The following is a 23,258-nucleotide window of genomic DNA, read 5'->3' on the forward strand; positions in this document are numbered from 1 at the left end:
TGATAGAAACCCACATGTTACAGATGGGTGCATGCTCAGCTCCTGCCTGCTTTCAGAATGGTTTCTGCTCTTTGACACCTACTCTTTCCCTACATCATCAGCAAGGTTTGACTCTCTGTAACAGGGATTTATTTTGGAGAAAAAGCAGAAGTTGGAGTCCTTGCAGAGAGCACCAAAACTACTTCTGAATAAATTGCTACTGTGACCACAGTCTGATAGCACACAAACACGGAACTAATGCTGCTCCTGTAGAGGTTACAGGATTTGTCTCGTCTTTGTTGAACCTTAGGCTGCTGTTTCATATTCTAATAGAAATGAAAGAGCTAATTACATACAATTTCGACTACACATGAGGGACACAGGCTCAGCTTCCAGCTGAGCTGGGAAAATTTTAATTGTTTAGTTAGAAAAGCAATCTATTTGGAGATGTGCAAAAGCAACTTCTGATTCTAGGTTAAAAGTCACCAGAGCAATTTATGATCTTACAACTATTAATTTCCTAATTTAGATCAAGGAATAGCAACTGTAAGGAAAAGGCAGTGACTGTGCAGATTAGATCATTAGACCCACAGTCAGCAGAACTAATGTCCATTAACCTAAGTGGCAGCATTAACACCCTTCTTCCTGGCACGGACCCACTGCCTCCCCCTAATCTGCTTTTCTGGAAGAACACCTGGCTACAACAGAGGCAATTCCAGGAAAAAAAAAAACCCAAACAAACTGAGAAGAAAGACAGCATCCATGCCTATTTGGCTATAGGATTTTCCACTGTGGAGTCCACCAGTGATGGGTGTGAGGGGAGTTGTCCCCTCCTTCCCACCAGGCTGCTCAGGACACTAAGGATCCCAAAACCATTTTATTGAGAAATAACTGTGGGAAACTGCAGGGCAGAAGGAAGGAAAAGCACTACTTTTCTGGACAGCATCAATGCAACCTGCCTTTTCTCTCCTGCCTGGTCAAGTCACCCAAAAACCTGACAGACAGCTTCCAGCAGAGACTGGCTGTGGTGCCACTGGCAACCACAGAACATTAATACACTGAAGAAAAAAAAAAAAGAAGCAGAGAAAATTCAAAGGCGTTTTATTTTTATCTTGATGAAAAAGTGCCTTCATGTTCCAGTAATGACTGTGAACACACACATTTTAGGGAACTTTTACTAATATTTACTCCTTATCTATTCTCATTTCCCAAAAGCGCCCCTTTCTGGGTCTGCCACCATCATTTCTGTACAGTCCACAGTCAGCAAGGAATGTCATTTAGAAACTGCTAATGTGCAGGATTTAAACAGCATTTATGTGGCTGACAGGTTCTGTCTTACTGAGCGTAAGGGACAAGTAACAAAAACCAACAATAAATTAGAAACTTGCAGCAACAGTGAGATTTAACGAGAACGCATTCACAGAGAGCTGCTGAGGGCAAATTAAATGAACCAGGATGAATTGCCATCTGTTTTGGGCAGTGTCACTTGGCAGTGGCCTAAAGCCAGAAGAGTCTCCACCATGAGTCTGACACCAAGAGTCAGAAGGTCACCACCATGCTGCCTAGGACAGGCTCGAGCCACGGATCGAAACAAAATAGACTCCTTCAACTTCCCCTCGTGCCAAAGCACCACAAAGCAAATACATTTTGCATAACCCTTGACAAGTTATCTGCCATATTAATCTGGTGATTTGCTCAGTTGAGTCTCCAGATTTATCTGTTCTCTTTTAATTGTGACCATGATTCAGTCATCGCATCCATTTTTGCTGATATCAGTGAAAGTGTACCTCATTTGTTCAGTAATATGCTCATTTTATTAAAAAGATAAGGAGGCAAATATGAAATGAAAGATATTAATAAACATTGGACTGACTTAGTACATCAAACCACCACATGAGTACTCCTAACTTAAAAAAAATAATCACGTCAGTCACTGAATTAATGCAACTAGAGATCTGTGCTCTGTTTTCTAGGGTCTACACAAATCTGTTACAAAAAAGAAGTACATGGCTTCTGTTTTGAGGCAAAAAATATCAGGTAACTGTTTCAATACCATTCACTAAATAGACTGGCTGATTTATTGGTGGAAAGTGCAAAATTGCAGGTCGAAGAACATAAACCCTCGAATACAGAATAAAGCTCACTGCCCCCTTCAACTCTTCCACGGTACTGACTGAACTGCCACTGAGCTTCACTGCTAGGGTGAAGATCTGGGTGGTGAGAAGGGTTCTGGGAAGGTCTAGAGCAATGTGTTTTTAGCAGTCTGCAGAAAAGTGCTGGAGGACATGAAGTTAAAGCACTCTGTGTCCCCTCTCCCTGTGAATGACATGGGATCATGCTGCATTTTAGCTGGACTGAGTCCATGGGTTAGTGGTACTGCTCAGACACAGCACTGGTGACTCTGGTCCCTCTGTTCTGTGGTGGGAGAGTAAAGCTGGATCTTTCTATTTTGGGTTTTTTCCTGAGTTCAGGTGCACAGAATACACTTTGGCTAGAGATTTCCATTTCCTACCCATCACAAATAGGGCAGAGACATGAAAATCTTCAGGGTGATGTTCCGTGACCCCTGAGGCCATGTTAAAATCTATCAGCAGCACTAGCAGTGAGCTCTCTTTGGACAGAAACTGCTGGAGTTCTTGACAACACTGCTTAATACGTACTCATAGAGTCCACTGACGTAGAACTGTCAGGGCAATAAAAATAATACTGTCTTCATTCTTTTCAGTTTCCCCAGCACAAGTGTCATCACACCATATTCCTCCTTCTCTCTTAAATAGCAGCAAAGCTGTTCTGTGTGTCAGAGCTTTTGTTTCTTACCAGAGAAAGAAAATTATTGTGTTGGGGTAGTTACTTCCAGTCCTTGTTGCTACAGAGTTAAGGCACTGACGTGGGAAGGGAATGTTGCTACTAGGAGTATTATTTTGCTACTGGGAGCATTATTTTTTTGGCCTCTTCTGGGCTTTCACATGAAAAAGTAAATACGAGGCATTTACTAGATGCGTATTTTCAAGGGTCATCCATGTGGTACTTTAGATCACATAGATACTGGGGTGAGGGGTGACTCTGCACAGGAAAGTGAATCCACATCTAACTCCAGCATGTTTGGATGTGAGATCTTGATTTTGCCTTTTGTAGATGCAGAAAACAGCCCCTTCAGCCAGCTTTACTGACCTCCAGCTCTAAACCAGCATGTGTCACACTGCCCAAAACCACAAGGCTGGTCAAACCCCAAGATATCAATAAGCAGAGAATTGTACCCTTCCTGCCTTTTGAGCCTCTAGAGAACATTTAAGTTATTTTGGAAACCTTCCTTCATATTCAAACAAAAGTCTGGAAAAATACTTCCTTTAAACAAAAACAGCTTTTCACATAACCCTTAGATTCTTGAGCTCTGTCTAGAAAAACAAGGACCACAGGAGTCTGAAGAAAAGAAAATATGAGAAGTCAGAGCCAGCAACACTAGCATTTTAAATGAGAACATGAATATCTCTGACATGTGGGGATAGTCAAAGAACAGAGAAGGTGAGGACTGTGCTCAAGGCAGACAAGGGCATTGCTGGAAAGGGAGATGGACAAAGAATTTGGCAGAACTCAACTCACAGGCTGCCTCAGCTGAAGCAGATAAAAGTTTCCTTCTTCTTAGAGACCTGATGTTATGGTTTTAAAACTTTTTTTTTTTTTCTTTCCCCTCCAGCCTCCTGCCTATCTTTCTGCTGCAGATTTAAAGAAATAGGATGCAGGTGCATTGTGAGGTGAAGGACTGAAAAAAATTGAAAAAAGCAGCAGCCCTTATCATTTTCTGCTCTCTTTCCCAAACCTATGAACTATGGAGGAGCTGCTCTTTAGCCATCCGAAGAGAAAGCTCCTGACGCAGCCTGTGCTGTGCCTGGTGCCTCAGAGGGAGAAGGGTCCTGCTGCCCCACTCCACAGACCCACAGTGGGGAGCAAGCTCCTTCTCAGGCTCTGTGGCAGGGTGGGTAGGGGGGAAGGCTGGCAAGGGAGCCAGGGAACAGAGCGCCAAGAGCAGGGAAAAGGAAGCAGGAAAACTACCAAGACAGACAGAGTGGAGGAGGCTGGATGAGAACTCAAACAGTCACAGCCAAAATGCCAAGCTGAAGCAGAACACTATATTTAACAGAACTGCTCAATTGAATGCTGCTGGAGAGCTCAAGGTTTGAAGGATCATGGAATTAGGGAGTAACTTTAGGTTTAGTGCTTCTTCCCCTCTCTGTTATGACCTTCACTGCTCACATCCCATTCAAATGTAGGTAGAACTTCCCCAGACAGCACCTTTGCACCTGTCATTTCCTGGAGAAGTCAGACATACCTAATAAACCTTTTCAAATATTATGTCTTGCTTAATTTAACACCATTGTCCTGATGTAAGTGCACACTGTGGAACGTGTTTTAAAAACTATGTTAAATTTGGCTTCAATAAGCTTGGGGAACACTGAGGTTTAGTAGCAATCTAAGCTCCCTTTAAGGTGCTGCTTGCAGAATTAAAAAGGAAGGGGAAAGACCTTGAAGAAAAGTTGGGAAAGGGGAAATATGTGGAATTCTACTACTTTTCCTCACATTTTTCTGATTTATGATCCTTTCCAACAATTGTAAAATGAGATAAATAATTAATATTACAACACGGACTGTTACAATAATGAATATATTCTGGTTGAGTTGCATGTAACTTCAGAAAACTACTCCATGTTACCAGCTTCATCTTTAGATTTGATTGCAAAACAATTATCAAACCTTATTTGAAGCCAATATACTGATTGTCCTGGTGGAATTTATATTGTTGAATATGCATCTGCTTGGTCAAGTTAGATCACATATCAGACAATACTAAAAATTTCTGACAGAGTTGCAAAAGATCGCAGCACAAGCCATCGAAATAAAGCAGCATGATGGCAAATACAGCAGTTTAAACAAGGGTTCAATATTTAATACTGTATTCAATTTTGTATTTTGAGAGGCTGGCAAGGATTAAGCTTGAAGAATTGAAATAATTTATTTCATAGGTCTTTGTTCAATCCACACAGTTAAAAACACTGTCCATCGTGGCCTCAAAACCATGACACAGATGAATTGCTTCATTCTGTTTCCACACAAGGAGCTGGATATTGTTTAATTAGGGAGAGATATTTTAAGATGAGATTGACTGGAATATTTCTGAGACCATTCTACTTTGCTGATAGGACTGAAACACAGCTGTGAATGTAATGTAAAGAGCCTGTTTCTTCCTTGGGAATTTACCATCATGGAACTTTGTGTTGCAGAACTATGTTCTTGTAGGTATATGGCCTAAGCCAGACGCCACTGAAGCTGGCAGGTTCGGGAGCAGCCTCTGACCTGTGTAAACCTCAGAACACTGGTGGGTGTGCATCACCTTGTCCTGCCTGCTCTGGTGGAGCTGAGCCAGCCACAGCAGCTGTATCCATCCCAAGCAACAGGGCTGAGTGCTCAGAGCACGGAGCAGCTCCGCACCACAGGCGTAACCAGCGCTGTCTGAGACACCGTGCAGCTGTAATTAACAATTATCTTCAAGACTTAATTACACTTAATGCTCTGCTGTGGTGGACTGAGGTAGCAAAAGAGACTCCCATACCTGTTTGTCAACAGAAATACCAGAGCTAATAACAGCAGTCTCTAATAAATTCCATCTTGAACTTCAGAATATGACCAGCTGTCATCTCCTGTCCCTGCCAGAAGACAGGGACAAGCTGAGGAGTGTGAACTCCCACTATTAATTATTGGACAAAGAAGTTGCCATGACACAATTGTTTCTCCCTGTATGTCAGTTTTTACCAAGGTTTCCAGAATACCAGGATCTGTTTTTCCACACACTGACAAAGGTCTAGACTCTTTCCAGACCCTGCAGTAGCCACAGCCCTACTGCTGAGCTGCAGGAGACCACACTGGCACCACACACATTTCAGCAGGTGTGCAAGAGAGAGAGAGTGTGCACAGAGCTTAATTCATGCTGCTTGGTTTCCATCCTGCAACACAAAGAAACGTGTTTGGGATGAATTCCTCTGTCACTTAATGGAATGCCAGACCTCATTTCCTCTTTAAACAGCAAAATGAAACAAAGCCCTCCACTTAATATTGCAAAATACAAAAGGTTTAGATTTTAAAGCTGGGTAAGGCTCCCTCATTTGCAAATTCCACTGGATAGTCAAGAATAAAGCTGTTCTGAAATACCACGGAAAACAAGAGCTTAAGATCTGCTTTATGTTCACTCTATGAATGAGGAAGGAAGGCCAGGCACAAATCTGTGATAATCACCAAACCCCTCAAACCCACTCAGAACAATAGCAGTGACATCCTAAAGACTATTGGGGTACCAAAACATGAGTAAAAATAGCAGAAACTCATTCTTTAAGCAAGTATTTCAACTGTAAGACAGTTTGCATTTTTTTGAGTGAAAAAGTATTCATTTAAAGGAAAGATGCAGTTACTTTTGGGTTTGTGATCTGAATATAAACATGGGCAAAAACTGATAGAGACAATATCTGTGAACTTGTCTGACCTTCTCCCCTCCAAACAGTACCCTCAGCTCTCACCTGAACCTTTCCTTGAACTGTTCTCAGAATTGAAGGGGCTGTAGCATTTTACCAAGTGATGCCCTTAGCCTCATTTTACCAAGTGAGCCCTAACCCAACCCTAACCTTAAACATCCTTAGCCTGAAAGAGCGCTACCTTTGGCCCTCATGCTAAAAGGATAAAAAGACGGAGAGCACTGCACTGTTGCAACCACAACTCAGTCGAGCTCAGCCAAGCCTGATACGGGGCACAGCCAAAAAGGTGCCTGAGGAGAAAGCTTGGATTAGCACATCCCTAATATTCCTCTTAAGTGCAGGTGTCCAGCAGACCTCTCCCCTTGTTTGCACAGCGCAGCTTGGATTGCACAGCCTTGAGGGATGCTGTCAGAAGGTGGAGGTGTTTATGGAGCACCAGCCAGGGAATAACCCTCCCAGAGGAGGCAGCAGCCTCCAGCTGCTGTGGTTTTGGCAAAAGGGCTCAAAAAAGTGACGGGAACACCCACAGGTGTGGGATTTCCTGGCAGTTCCTACCACTGGGCAGCGGAAGGTACCTGAATTCCCCAGTCTAGAAGACTGGAGCCCCTAAAATGCAAACCCACAGGTAGACAATCAAGCTGTAGGTGACCAGCAGTTCTTACAAGAGAAGTCAGAAATCACCGACTTCCAGAGGCTGCAAGCTGTGTGCTCCACATGCAGAGGGAGGGAGAGAGAAATGCAGTACCAATAATTTTCCTACTGCTTTTTTAGGAGTATCTGCACAAGTGCTAGAAAAACTGCCTTCCCCATTCCAGTTAAATAAGACCAGCATTTTCTTCCAGTAATTTCTAGTAGGGTGCACATTTGGTTTCCTGTAAACTATAAATTCATGAAGACAAGCCCCACAAACCAGCACGAGTAGGAATCATCCCAGGATTTATGTGTGTATGACATTTTCAAAAAATTCCCACAAATCATTTATACGGCAGGATGTGTACATGCTGGCTGTGAGCAAATAATCAGGAAAGAACAATTCACATCCCTGGGCTGGCACTTGAGATGGGGCCTGGAACACAGATGGGTGGAGAAAAGGGAATTTATACATCTTGTAAATGTAGCAGAGTAAGACTAGACAGCAGAGTTATGGGGGAAACAAGCCTTGCCCATGGATTTGTTGGGATGTGAGCAAGAGCTGCTGCATCTGCTGAGATTCCTCTCCAAGAAGCTGCCTGGGCCTGTTCACTTATGTGCTGTGCCAGCGAGGAAGAAGCATGCTGGACCTACAGCATATCCTCACTGTTCTCCTGCTGACATTTCTGGGCTGTATTTCTGGATCCCCTTTCTCACAGATTCTCTGCTTACTCCTCGTTGCTCTCTCATAGCCACTTGTTACACACCCCTTGCAGTGTGTAAGGAAAGAGCAGCTACTGCTGCAAGTCACAAACAGCTAAATGCTTCAGGATGCTCAAGCACCACCAGGAAAGCTGAGATTTGAAGGGAATCCCCGTGGTGCTGTCACTTGTCTTTCACAAGAGCAAGTGCAGCTCGTGGCTGCTCCTCTGGACACCAAGTTGACTGTGAATTCATGATTCTTGTCGTTTCAGGAAATTGTCATCACTTACTCAAAATCTGCAAAACTTTAAATGTGTTTTTAGTGGGCTCGGGGAGAATTAAACATAATTTTGTATCAAGAGTAACTAGAAGCTCACTACCAACCCAGTTTTGTTCTTAGTGCAAGGAGTCAGAAGCATAACACCAGCTATCAGCCTGCAGTGAGTCTGCTGAGAAAGAAAGAGAAAATATTCCTTCTTTTTCCAGAGCAAACCAGATTTCAAAATCAACCTGAGTAGAGAAAATCTCCAGCAACCATGTAAAAAGATAGCTGAAAAGCCAACAATTAGCCCAGAGTGCAAAGGCTGGTTGTGTTTTCTGTACTTAGGGTTGCAAATTCACATTTTTAAACTCAGGGGGCTTTTCACCCATCTGACAACAACCTAACCAGTGGTATCAAGATGGCCACAGTGGCCATGACTTAAACCCAGGATTTAAAAAAACAAAAATCAACTTCTCCAAGCACAGGGACTGCCTGATCTCTTTCAAGCTAGGATGAATAATACAGATATGTTTAAATTTGAAATACTCTTCTTGTGAGCTTTATCTTCCAGCAGCAAATTCCTATCCTCTTTCCCCAGCTGAGCCACGATATTCCTGAATATTTTATAACTAAAAATCTTTTTCTCTTTGCCCTCCTATGTAGATTCTCACACCCTGCAGCCCAGCATGACAAGTTCTTCTCTTTGAAATATTGAGCCACTTTCAGTGGGTCCTGTCAATCCTTTACACCTATTTTAATTGAATATTTCAAAGTGGAGGTAGATCAGAGCACTCTGCCTGGGTGGGCACTGGCTGATGGTGTCAGGCTGTCTCTACTCACCTCCAGCTGAAGTGATCAGATCCCTCACCTCTTTGGGCTCAGGGGGTGATGGATGTCACAGCCTAATGGGTGAAAAGTGGCAATGAGGGAGCTTGAAAAAGAGTAGATAAAGCATGCTAAATGTAGAAGCTGTTTGTTTTCAAGAACGGGTTTGAACTTTAACTCACACAACAATTATGCCTCACAATTCCACTCTTCCATGACATCTTTGTTCCTCAGCCAGGGCCACAAATGCGATGTCACTCTATTATTAATAGCAAGGCTCGCTGGTTTTTATACTCCACCTCTCTGAGTGTGGGTGCCTGGATCACAAAGGCAGATGTAGCACCCAGGTCTAGTAGCTGCATCCAGCCCAAGTTCTTCCCAAAGAAAATTAATGGGGAACACTGGTGGCTTGGTGTTATTCATACCAGACCCAAACCAAAGGATATGTAAGCTTCCATTCTGGTGTAATATTTAAATCTTAAATAGAATCCAAACACCTACTAAAGGACTATTAAATTTCTCAAGCAGATTGTTCTTCTGGATAAATTAGAAGGCAGCATAAAATGGGAACTCCTGTACTTCAATTACATTTCTTTGCTAACACGAAAAGCAGCCTTTTCAGAGGGAAGAATGGCAGAAGAAATAAATGTTGGTACTCAAAAGCTCTTGCCAGGACATTCTGAATATTGGAGACCATCAGCTCCATTAGCATCAGGCCACAGATACAGAATGAAGAGAGGCTGCCACAAGAAAACGTCCTGAAACTGAGTACAAGCCAAAGGGGAAAAGGAGGACAGTATTTTCTTCAAAGCAGGACATTTAAGGAAATACTGGTAAGACATTTTGATGTGGGAATTATTTTCCCTTCTTTTTTTTTCTTTAAATCATCAGGGTTTTTTTAACTGGCAATGATACTGCAAAATTAATTATTTTTCTTAGCAGTCCCAGGCAGAATTCTCTGCAATTCCTTGATAAACTCCTATCTCATGCTCATGTCTTCATCAATTTAGAGTCTTTACTTCCCATTAGAATTAGTTGTTTACGGTTGACAAATATTATCTGTATTTCCCTTGCTAAAATGATCATGGGGATAAAACTTCCATTTTTATATTCACAAATAAAGCTGAACAATTATATGACTTTTGGCATAAACAGGAACATAACAAGATTTCTTTTCAAATATTTTTCCTCCCTTAAATTCTCTATTGTGGTATTTTGGATCCAATGCCCGAACATTCGGCATAATTAATTAAGCTTTTTATTCTCAAGAGTATTTTAGTGGGATTTGCCAGAAAATATTTGGAAAATGGCTATGCATTTAATAATAAATGCCTTGACTACTGTTCCAGAGCTCTGTAGGAGTGGATAGCCACAATAAGCATAAAAACTTAGTTACAACTGGGAACTGTGCCCCTGATACACAAACACAGCTTAAAACCAAGAGATGAATTTTGCATTATTCCAGATGATTAATACCATATCAGGGTGAGAACCCAGCTACAGGTGAATTTTTACCAGATTGCAAAGGGTAGAGCGAGCCATTTTGGTCATCAAAAGGTTGGGGCAAGGGACAGAAAAGCAGAAAGTAAATGTGTGGTGGAGCCTGAGCACTGAAAGAACAGGCTACCAAGACCACAAGTGCACTCCAGGAAATGTCCTGTGCTGAAACAGCCTCCAGCAGGTCTCCACTGTTCATGATAATCTGTTCATGATTAACCTCTGTCTCATAAACCCTTTTTTTTACATTTTTACATTTGCTTTCTTACTTACATGTTAATTCCACTGCCAGAGTCACTGGAAATTAGGCTCATAAGACAGACTTCAAACCCAAAGAGAAAATGAGAGGTGGCTTCACACTATGGCCACTAAGTCATTTCTTTTGGTACTCAGGGTACCTAGGTTAGAGCTTACTCAGGAGTCTGAGTCCTACACTGTGCCCTCTAACTCAAAAAGCTTTTACTCATCATCACTATGAGCTGGGTCTGCCTCCAAAAATCAGTTTGCATTGGAGCTGCTGTTCCATAGCCATACTACTTACTGCCATGTCAATAGCAATGGAAAAATAATAAATCTGGTCATTCTGCTTACAGAGATTTCCAGTCAAGGAAGATGTTTGGGTTACTGGTTTAGCAGCCCTTGAGCCTGCTTAAGGTTTCATTTCCTGGGCCCCAGCAGAGAAGAAACCAGCACTGCTAATGCAGTGCAAGAGCGTTGTTTGAAGTTGCTTTGAAAGGAAAACCAAGATGCACACAGCCCTGAACACAGCTTTTCCCTCTGTTACTTACAAGGTGTGATAAACTAATAATTAAAAATCTGAAATTCCTTCAAGTACCATATCTGTATTTTCAAACAGCTTCACTTTATAGAATTCTTTAATCAAAAGTGCAAGAAAGCAGCACAATGAAGGCTGACATGTATTTCAGCAGTAGTAAAGGGGGGATCATATTGAGTTTTGATGCAAACATATGCAGCCCTTGTAGACTGCAGCCTGACACTGATAATTGTTTTGCCCCATGAGTTTGGAGCTGTTGGGATAGACTCTACTAGTAAGATATCCTACAAAATATGGGCCTGACCCAGTGCTTACTGGAGTTAATTGGATTTTTTCTATGACACTGGCAGAGATGATTTTAAGGCCCTAGAGCAGAAATTGGCTCGCAATTGTCCATTTTCTCTCGTTATTCACAGAGAAGAAATTTTACTGTGCCTTTCCAAAAATGATAGCTGAGTGTTAAATTCATGCTTTTATTTTGCTTAAGGAGAATTAATTTCTTTCAAATAGAATGTCCTTTTTTTTTTTTTCTTTCTGGCAGAATTCTGGCACATGTTTTCAGGGTCAAGATCTAATAATAGCCCTTACAAAACCCCTGCAGTTGTGACATTCATTCTTTGGTGCAGCAAACAATAAGACTGTAATGATGATGATAATTGTGTTTATTTTTGATTCTGGACAAATGTCATCCATTCATCATCCAGTCCCATTGTGAAAAGGCCTGAGCCACGACCTCCAGCAGGATCAGCTGACAGTTCCACTTGGCCCAAATTTGTGACAATCTTCTGAAAATGGAAATCTTAATTTTCTGTGCTTTTCTCACTGCTGAAGAGATCTCCAGTAAGAAACATGACCTTTCATTTATTTTAAATTTTTCAGCTAAAGTTAAGCCAAAATAATGGGTGATCCAATGATGCCCTTAAGATCCTCCCACTGCAGAAGATCTCCTGGTGTCTCTTACAGAGGTCCTTCACCTATTCAATGGAGAATTGCCTTCAAAAAACAAACACACCTGTTTGCCAGCACCCTCCCCTCCTCTAGCTGCACTGCTAAGGGAGACCATCTGCATTTAAGCTCTAAAGAGGTGATTGTAGCTTCTTCTAGAACCTATTTCCCTGTTGCCACTAAGCTGACATCATCCTGCATATAGGGAATGAAAGTAGAAGGAAGACTGAGAGTAAGAGGGAGAAAGGGAAATGGGAGAGAGAAAGGAGAGACTTAGAGATCTTAGGTATGTGACAGATTTCTTCCAAGTAATTCTGAATTTGTAAAAAAAGCCAAACTATTTGAATATCTTTTGACTGATAGTTCAATATATTTTGAATAGATAGTTGCACATGTTTTTTGAATGCTGGGGTAATAAGAAAAATAAAGGATTAGCAACTGCCTTGGAAAGGTATTATTAGAAGCCAGTATTTGAATAGTTTTAAGTATTGTTTTGTAGCTTAGCAGTCCAGCAGAGCCCTTCTTCATAGCAGTCCTATTCTATGTTTACATCAGAGAATTGAAGTGATTCTCTTCCTTACCTAATTTCTTGTTTTCCCCTCCTTCTTTCATTAACAGACTTTGATTTAATAGTTTTTGCTGGAGTCATAGTTCATCACTGTACCAAAGATGGTAGCATCCAGCAATTTATCTGTCAACCTCTTCTTGATACACCAGCAATTTTTCATAGAGGAGAGGAACTTACTGGAGCAGTGGTCTATTCTTATGGCATATAGACCTATTAGTGTAGTAAATTTATCATTATACATGACATAAAAGATGCATTACCATCCATTAAGTTCAGGTAGAAGCAAACCATTGGATGCCTACCACTGGATCTCTCCCACACCACAATATCCTTTCCAGTAATATCTGTGTGGTCTTTGAGGAGAGTTTCCCTTCTAAATGGTACCCTACAATTAAATGTGCAGGGCTTTCAAATGCAAGCCAGCTGTAAGATATTGGCACCAACATTTACTGCTGTGTAATGAGGTGCACCCAGTTAAAAGTGCATAAATTATTGCTTGTTTTATATGGATAGGAAGCCTGATTTTGCATTTATCTTCTGCTACACCTTCCACACCCCTCAGATATAAATTGAAAAAAGGCTCATTATCTTTTTTTCCCTTCGTGTTTTAATGCAGCAGTCCCAGGCAGGGAGGGGGAATCTGCACAGTCCTGTGTTTCTACAGCAGAGGAACAGGACCCCCAGGCAAAAAGCCACCCAGAAGCACAAGGGGAGCCCCCAGAGCTATGCTTATAGTATCAAATCCCCTCTATTTTCAATTAAATGCTCTAAATAGCAAAATTACTTTGTGCTGTCACAAACTGTGTTGCTGCCCTAAGAGATGTGTGATTTAATCTAAGTTTACACCTACAGCTGACTAGTTACAGGAAGATAATTTGTCTATCGAGTTTTGCCTGTTATCATTTTAATAATGCTCTCTGGCAAACCTAGATGTCTTTTTCTCTTTTATCCATTCTGTCTCGAAGAAGTAAAGCCCAAGACAGGATTGGAAAGGTCATTCTCCCTTTTCCTTTCTCTTTTCCTCCACAGTGAGAAATGTTCCAAGATAAACTCACCCCTCTACCCACTGTACTCCACCTGAATTCACCCATTGAGGTCTGTTGGTGCTTCACACTAAAACTTCAACAGGAACAGGAAACAAGCAGAAGTGAAGAACATTTTAATTTAAAGGGTGATAAAATTAATCACAAATTCTCAAGACTGATCTATAAAGATTGAGAGTTTTTTTTCAAGCAGTTTGTACTGCTGGGTCATTTTACAGATATTGCCACTACCATAAAAAGGAAAAAAACCAAAACAAACCAAAACCAAAAATAGCAATGAAGAAAAAAGCAAACAAAGAAAGGGTAGAGGAGGACTAATTTTACAGGATAATGGAATTGAGGACACCAAGAACAAGCACCTAAATCTTGCAGTATTTGATCAAACTTCTCCATGCCTTGTTCCCTCCTCAGAAAAAAAAGAAGGCAATTATACTCCACACTGATAATGATGGTAAAGGCCCAGGAAGTAATACATGCAGCAGGGTAGTTTTCTTTAATTATTTGTTGCATTTAAAGGCAAAAATTAAACTTAGACACATTTCTTCAGTGTTGACTACTGGAGAAAAAGCTTTTACTGAGCAAGGTAAGAAAGCAAGGAGGAAGAAAGTGACGGATATTTAAAACATTCACATTGAGAAAAGATGGTGTTTGGTGGACTTTTACACTTGATCAATCATTGAAAAATAAAAATCTTCCAACAGCATTAACAATTTAGAACCAACTGCCGACCCCTCAGTCAGTGCAGAAGAGATGCACAGATCAGACACGCTAAAGTGTGGACCCACATCACACGCCTGCACTGCCACAGCCAAAGATTTTTTAGCAGTGGTATTGTCTCTTTTAGCCTGAGCAGAGCACACACAGAGGGGTGCCTTGGAGGAGTAGTGGAAGCTGCCCCAGGTGTGTTCAGAACCGGCAAAGGAGGTCCCATGGAGTGCTCACTTCCAGAGAAACACATAACAGCCCTCTCACAGTGTTTGCGCTGCTGGCAACCATTACAAACCAATTATTTCCTTTGGTCTCTTAAAAGGGATGGGAATATAGGCTTCCTAAGGACTGCCATCACCCTGGAATGGCATCACATCATTGCTTCAAAGGGAGCTGTGCTGAACACAGGAGACACTGTCTGACCTACCCTCCTACCACTGAGCGAGCCCACGAGCTGTGGCTACAGGAATGAAAAGTGCTCCCCAGGTGCCTTGTCTTATCAACTGGTAAAGGCAGGAGAAAATTCTCTGAAATCTCAAAGACCTCAATTCAAATGTGCTTGCAGAAGCATCTTTTTATCCATCAAATGCTTTTGGACTCCAATTAAGCAAAGCACAGAAAGGGCCGGAATGGCCCCGAATAACCTTTGCACAAGATGATGCTTGCACGCCAAGAGCACAAAAAGCCATGCAAGTTATTTAAACCTGTATTTTTTTGTCCATTTGCAGTAACAGCTAGTACTGCATGCTGTGTATCAGTGGGCTGACTTGTCAGTGGCTGAAGCCTGCTATTAGCCAGTGAGTAAACACGGCTTCACGCCCTCAGACCTTGGGAAGGATTAGCTTTTGCTGTGAAATATGGACACACTGGCAACGTTTTGCATGCATTTTGAAACATTACTGGAACACTCTGGTACACTTAAAGAGTATAGATTCTTTACATTTCCCCACAGTGGCAGGCCCTGCAGGGAATATTTAGCATTAAGTGTAATTATTTTGTTTTATGGAGTCTGTCTCAGGCTCTAGATGTTGGTACAAGGTTTATTTTTTAAGAGAAATACATACAGATTCCAACAGGTATTGATGTACACTCAAGTTCCAAAGTACTGTCACTTCAGCAACATTTCTAAACCATTCATCTCCCAAACAGCATCTCTGCTGCGGAGGACCAAGTTTTAAGCCTGCTGTACCCAACTTCACCTGAATAAGAGAGGGAATAACTAGAGAGCATTTCAGAATAAGGGAAACTGAACAGTAGGATGCCGATTTGTATTTCTTGCCCATCTCACTGCTGTGGAATGAGTTTCTTGGGCTATTCTGGCAAGTCACTTCAGCACAGTTCTTACCATCCTTCTCCCCAGATTAGTATATTCAGTATTCTATTATATTCAGAATTTGTATATTCAGTAATACTAGCAGAGGACACAATGCAATGATCTCTTTAAGCCAGAGGGCTGTGTACAGTTTTGTAATTACTGTATTTTACCTCTGCTCCTGTGAGGTGGTACTGTGATGGCAGTCCCTGGTACTTGTTATCAGACTGTGTCTAACCTAAACACTCTGGATTAAAACCTTATTTTAAAAAAACAAACAAAATGCTTGGAATTCAACATCATGCATTACTCCAAATAAGAAACCAACATGAGTACTCTGCACCTAGCAGGGAAGGAGGGCCAGAGGGATTCCATTTGTTTAGAGCACTAAATATCAGTGAGAGTTTATTTATGATTGGGTCCATCACAGTCGGTTTCTGCAGGTAGTTTTTTAATTTGTTTGACCAAGAAGAGCCAGCTATTGTAACAAGGATTGCCCCTGTCAGCACTGCTCAAGGCAGTTAAACATAAGATGTTATCACTGGGGAAGAAAAGCTGGCCCTTTATTTTTATGGATGGGAGAAACAACTTGTTACCATAGCAATGTTGCATTTTCACATGTGGAGGCTGCAGTTGAAAGGGGCAAGCAACCTCTAAACTTTAGCAGTGATGACTGTGGGACAAAATAGAGGGCAAAATATTTGCTTTTCTGTTGAAACAACATTTACAATTTTGGGGGAAAGATGCTTAAGCTTTCTTGTGTGTGGTTTCACCATTGTTTTGCCTCACTCTTGCCAGCATACACCTCAGCTTGGTGTTGATTAGGTAGAAATTTTATTGCTGCTCTCATCACCTGTCTTCATTATCCACAATGTTAAGTGGACATGGGTGAGGAAATGAACATGTAAGACTTATTTCTGTGAACTAATTAGCAGAGGTTTTTATGTTTACCTAAATACAGATATTTAAAAGCTTCCCTCTGGGAGAAAGGCAAACATTCCCCAGAGTGGGCTTGCATTTTGAGATCTAAAAAGCAGTATGCACTTGTGCACACATGCAGATATTGAACATGTAGATGAGAAGTCCCCATCAGCTTTGCAGGCATTTAAACACCAAGGCAAAGCACCATCCTTTAGGAGGGCTCACTTGCCCAATTACAAGGGGGAATTTTGCCCAATAAAAGGAGGGGGGCATCAGCAATCGTGCTAAGGTAGAATCCTTCTAGCCAGGAAGGATTCTAGATAGTTACTGTAACTCAGTACAGTGAATTGCACCAAAATCATCATCACCAGAAATCAGACAAAAATAGGAGGGTGGGCACCCAGGAGCATTAACTCACAGCTTGTGGCTTGGCAAACAGAGAGTAGTGCTTAACACTGTCTCCTGGAGCAATGCATTTGGGACTGCTGTTCATAATGAGCAGGCTCAGTTTGTGCAAAGTGGGGAAATCCAGAGTATTTTGGTATGAAGGTTGGTGATTCAGAACAGCCAGAACTGGACAAGAGCCACTGATGGAAGCAATAGAAGAGAGAAGTAAGGATGATATAATAAGTTCTTTCACTGTGGTCTAAGAGCTTATACCACAAATACTCAAACGTCTTTTAATGCTTTCTTTTTTGAAAAAGTATTTAAAATATTATTAATACTTCAACCACTTTCATGGTTTTTATTAAATTTCTAGCTAGAATAAAATCTTGTGGCACTGAATTTCATAGCATAGCACACATCTTACGAAAGTCTCATTGCCATCCAACCTTCAGTTCCCACTTTCCAGTTTAACTGGATTTAACAAAGACTCCTGTGTTCTCTCAGTCACTTAAGGAGTGTGGGGGAAATTCCTCAGGCAGATTTTCTCTTTGCTCCCTCTCTTTACACTCTACCCAAAAGAAATCAAAACTTCCAGATACAAAAAGTTGGGGTTTTTTTCTCTTTTTAAAGAAAGCTGGTCCAAGGCAAACAGGATTGCTTGAAATGTTGGTCATGAAAATCTCTTGCATAGTGAATTATCCATCTGTGAGCTTGGATCAGAAACAATGCAGGCTTCGTACTTGGACTCCTGCTGGTATTTAATGCTCTTTCCAATATATCATTCATAAAATCCGTGGATATAGATGATTCCAGTTATTCTATTTCTTTTAGCACATCTGTCTTGGAAAGTCTGTTCCACATCTGTACCAAGAGGTGTGCAGAAGGGCAGTGATCGACCTGCAGCGAGCTGAGGCCCCATGCTCTCATTTGCAACTATCACACAGCAGTGGACAAACAGGCAATTATACAATTGCTGTCAGAGCCTTTGATGATTTTCCACTTCTCCTCATCTCCAAAACATGTACTCTAAGAGAACAGACAGCACTGTGGGTTCAGCATTCCTCCTCATGCCTTTGCAGGAAGTGGGAGCCATGCCACCGATTTCAGCGAGAACAGAGATGGATCCCAAGGCAGACCTGGATGAGACTAACCTCCCACATTTCCATGGGCCCTAATTTCTAGCCCAGTTCTCTCATCATTACCTTTCCTCTTCTCAACCCTCACTTGCCCTCTTTGTTCCTCCTAGAGACAGAGTACCTGAGCTCTTGCAAAAAGGATCTAATAAGAGCAAGGCTGCTTTAACTATGATTTTAAAAAAGAGACTGTTCCCTTTTTGAGTGAAAATGTCCAACTAATGGCTGTTCCTCTTCACCTTCAAGTAAACAGAAGCTGACACTTTTCTAACCATTAAAAAATTATCTGATATGGAAAATTTAGGAGGGTTCTTGAATAGCTTCAGGAAAAGACAACCCAGGTCTTAAGAAATTTGCAGGATTGTGCATCTCAGCACACCTATGACATGAGAAATAACCTCAAAGGTGCACAGATCACCTAAGTAGTACTGGGCAAGCTTTTCTTTCTGATGTCTTGGGTACATTTTAGTACGAAGTGACATTATGTTTCTGTGCCTAAATCCACTGAACTTATTTGTTCTTGGGACCATCAGTGATTTGCTGAAGAGAAGCTGAAGACCACAAATCACATATGAAAAGCCACAGCACTCCTATAAGGTAGCAGCTGTAATGTCACTGTCAGGGATCCCCTTGCCTCTCCATCACTTCCACTGTGTTAGATAACAGCTTATTTAAGAACATCACACTGTGCACCAATTAATCAGAAACAAAGGAAGATGGCATTGAAATGAAGTTGGCAGAAAATTTAATTTCTCTGCTTTCCTTGGAGCCTAAAAATAAATGGTTTGTATGACAGACATGGAAGGATAAATGGGAGATGAGAAGAATGTATTGGTAGCATTCTTTGATCCACTTTTGAAAAGGCAGTTCTGCCACACGTTTGCTGGAGGAAGACAGAGACAAAGGACATTCTCACAAATAAAGTCCTGGAGGCTATTGCATTGCCCTCCCACACATTACACCTGCTTTTCATCACATAGCCCATCAGATAGTTCTCATTTCTTAGACTGTTTTGCATTTCCATATGTCTTCAGAATGCTTTTCTACTACTTAAAAAACAAACAACAGCCATAACAAAGCCATCAAGAGTTTTGCTGTTTGTCATGCCGTATTCTTCATACACTCATGCACAAGGATTCAAACCCTTTCTCCTCCCCTTAAAGCACAGCAGATTAATTTACTTTGCCTCCATATCTGCAGAACAGCATTGCCATGATGAAAATTTAAATGTCAGGAAGAATTCAGTACTGTATTAGAAAATGAGACATCTGCTATGGTAGGCACTGGCAAGGAGTGATGTTCTCTAATTGAAATGCCCAACCTCTAGTGGGTTTCCACTCAATAAACATCCTCATTGTTGGTGAAATTGTTACAGATAGAAGCTTCCAAGTTAGAGAAGCCAGCAATAAGCCTTGCTTCTCTACACACAGAAAAAATCTGTCCCTCATATATATAAGTTCATAGGATGAGGACAATGAGGGAGACAAGCAAATACAACTGTATTTATTCAGAGAGACTGGATGAACCTCATTCATCTCCTGAAAACTATTTTAATTTCCAGTGTGGATGCTGGCTGAGTGGTTAGATCAGAAGTGTGTAGCATCTGGTTTGCAGTTATGCACATCTACTTGAGCTTTATAATTCTGTTTCCCTCACCAAGACTACAGTGCCTTTTGGTTGCAAACCTAATCCTAGGCAAAAATATTTTTTAGTGACCTAAAATCTAAAATACATTTTTTCATTCTAAAATACAGGCCCACAACTTTTACATTTGATATGTTATCAGTGGGAAAGTCTACTGCTGGTTTCACTGAAGTACCTAAACAAACATGCATTTTTTTTTCTTTCTATATTATATTTCGTTATTTCTAATTTAAATAAGTGTTACCTGTCCTATTCTCCCTTTTACAATAAATGCAATGTCATGCCAAATAAAGTCTTATTTAAGAATGATGGGGAGTCATGGAAAACTAAAATCAGAGAAAAGTTCACTCCCTCATCCAGCAGCAACACACACGAGCTGCAGCACATGGGAGGCAAAGCAAGCTGCACTGTACAAAAAAGCAACAAAAAATGAGCAACGTGGGAATGGCACAAAGAATCCACTGAAGTAGGAGACAAAACTACAGAACTGCTCTATGTACACGAAGGTTTGCACTTGCACAATTCACAGGTGAAACAAAAGCGTGTTGGGATGCAGCAGTTCAGAGATGTGACTGGTAAGCGCCCAGGGCTAATTCTGAAAGGAAGGTTGCAGATGGAGGAGAAGCAAAGCGCGTGCTCTTTGACAGAGATCACGTAACTATTTCCAATGAAATAGAATAAACCTTACCTGACATCAAAAGCTTAGTTCTGATCAAAACTCACCCGTGAAAGGAGGCAACAGCAGTAGAACAAGTTATTCTCCATATGCACTTTAAAAAGGGAGATGAACCAAAAGGGGAAAGTCACTTTACATAAAAATGCAGTTTTACCACTCTACTTAAAAAGACCAGCAGCAGAATTGGATCATACTTTGTCATCACTGACACTTCAAATATCCTTTTATTTCTTTGTAATCTCTTTCCCAATCGTGTTTGCCTCATGCAGACTGACAAGAAGGGAAACTTGCTCCTGCATTCTGAGTACTTAAAGACCCGCTTCCCTTAAAAGAGAGAAAGCGCTTTTTAAGTACAAGCTGAGAGATACAGATCTCAGATTAGAGAACCTATTTGTTACTCTGATAGAAACTTGTTTCTCAGCAGTTTTATGCTCCTAATATCACCTTATGTTCAGTTTAACGATCTTTTTATTCACTCAGTTATTTTGCTTTACTACTTAATTTGCACTTAATCACACATCATTTTATGATTAGCAATATTGCTACAAGAAGAATGCTTCAAGTTTCTATGGCTCTGTTAACTCTGGAATGTTTTTAAAAACCCCACGAACACCCACTCTGTGTGACCCAGATTTTTGCTGATGAGGCAACTAACAAAAGGGTAGAAAAGAAAAAAAAGAAAATTTGAGTTTCTTGCTATGAGCAGTGCAATTACCACAAGATTATTCTGACTTCATTGTCGTCTTGCATTGTCTTGTCTCGCAGCGTCTATGAATACATTTAATTTACAATCATGTTCTGATTGAGGGTAAGGGCTTAGGGTGTACAATAGAAGAAAAAAAGCTCAGAAATACCTTTAACTGAAGTTGTTTCACATGGAACTTCACAAGCAGTTTGCACCATTTTTTTAGATGTTACATTTTAATGGCCAGATATGTCCTTCTGATTTAACTGAAGGGAAGATACACGAGGTGACAGTAATGCTTCCAACACACTGCCTGTACAAAAGACCCTGTTAAGCAATTGCCCATCACAGAGGAAGCTTTGACAAGGTGAGTGCCCCTCCACAACCTTAAACAGCACAGTGTTTTAGAAATCCCTTCTATTTTGCAAGATCCTTTTACAACCCATGGCAGATAGTCAAATTCAGAGAGAAAGAGAAGTGCACATAGATATAAATTATCAAGTACCTGAAACAGTGTATTTTAGAGCATGAACGAGGATGTTGAACTGAGGGGACACAAAGAACTTTAGAGTTTCCAAACAAATTAGACCTCAACTTTGTCATCTTTAAGTTCTTCAAGCACCACCTTTTAAATTACTGTCAGTATGAGACCACAGCGGACTTGGAGACCATCAAAGCTGTCATATCCCATGATGTGCAGGCAGTGATGAGAAATGTAAGTTACTGATGCATACACAAATCCAAAGAGCAAAGTTCAAGATTCAGACCAACTATCCCTTGGCCTTCAGAAATTCTTCATTTAAGGATAAGCTTGGTCTTCTGGTTATTTTGCAGTTAATATCTTGGTTTTATCTAGCTACCATTAGAAAATGGGGCAAAACTTCTTTTAACTTCATGGTATCCACAAAGGGCCAGAACTTGAGACTTATGAGACTACCTACTTCTGTTTCTATGGTTTGCCTTTAAGTAAAACCAGTAAAATAACCTCATATAAATGTACAGTGAGGTACATAGGAATGACTTTAAGACATGGGCACACATAGAGCAGAACAGGTATGAAGAGATGGTTAAAATAAGAGGTGTGCTTGGAGGTGATAACTGTGGAATTTAGACAACATGAATATAAAATGTAAGCATGGGGATAATAGAAAAAAAATATCAAGACCTATAGAGACATCTTGGTAAATGTCAGTGCAGAATTTGACCTTTTGATATCTATCATACATTCACATGTCTTTGTTAGGGACTGGTATCTCCAATGTCATTTTGCACTGCCTTGCAAATCCACTGATGTCTGCTCAGAAATGTTGTACAGGGAGGATCCAAGAAATAAGGCAGACAACTTCAGCAACTACAGGGACAAAAATCACACCTTCAAGTGTCTCAAAACCTAGAAATTGTTGTCCTTCTGCATCCAAGGTGTTGTGTGAGCATTAGGCACAATTATATTTCATGTTTTTGAACATGCAGATCCGCATTGCTTGGATTCAGGTGAAAAGGAATGCACTTACTTAGCCATGGCACCTGCAAACTTTCATTTTCTTCATCTGACTTCATTGCCTGAACTGATTTTTTTTGGCAAAAATAGGTTGCTGTCAGCTACTCAAAAAAAATCCACTTTTTTAGATTTTTTTTTTTTTTTTTTTTTTTTTAACTAGCAATACACTGATAGTGATCCTGGTGCAAACTTGGGCACTGAACCCTGCCCCTGTCCTCTGTCACCCTGCCCATTAAAACCTCAACCTACAGACACCAGTGAGGGCCCAGCATGGAAAAGGATGCTTCATTAGCCTTACAAGTCTTGGCTTTTCACCTGGTAACTGGAGGAAGAGGATGTGGGAAGAAGATTAAAGAGAAGTACTTCTATTAACAAAAATAGCACCCAGAGGACCTGAATGTGACCTGATGTTGTTGTGGCAGAGTACTGAAACACTGGAGTCACCTAAATCCAGCCAGGTTTTACACCATGCCCTTGACAGAGCAGATGCTGTTCAGACAAGCACTCAGATGCACCATGTTTCACCCAAAATTACCAAACTCATTCCATA

At 41.0% G+C, this 23,258-nt stretch overlaps 2 long non-coding RNA genes across 2 annotated transcripts; both read right to left on the bottom strand.

Moving 5' to 3' along the window:
• Positions 1-3,559: 3,559 nt before the first annotated feature.
• LOC147652188 (uncharacterized) lies at positions 3,560-9,066 on the bottom strand. The gene is made up of 2 exons (XR_015289402.1): positions 8,932-9,066; positions 3,560-5,975 (listed from the first exon to the last, which is right to left on the bottom strand). It is a non-coding gene; the product is annotated as an uncharacterized LOC147652188 (long non-coding RNA).
• A 9,867-nt stretch (positions 9,067-18,933) lies between these two features.
• On the bottom strand, positions 18,934-21,537 carry LOC111931941 (uncharacterized). Its single transcript, XR_002865839.2, has 4 exons — positions 21,380-21,537; positions 21,241-21,293; positions 20,573-20,619; positions 18,934-19,088 (listed from the first exon to the last, which is right to left on the bottom strand). It is a non-coding gene; the product is annotated as an uncharacterized LOC111931941 (long non-coding RNA).
• Between the last annotated feature and the right edge of the window lie 1,721 nt (positions 21,538-23,258).

Source organism: Cyanistes caeruleus, chromosome 7, assembly GCF_971803275.1.
Source record: "Cyanistes caeruleus chromosome 7, bCyaCae1.hap1.1, whole genome shotgun sequence".
Taxonomy (NCBI): domain Eukaryota; kingdom Metazoa; phylum Chordata; class Aves; order Passeriformes; family Paridae; genus Cyanistes; species Cyanistes caeruleus.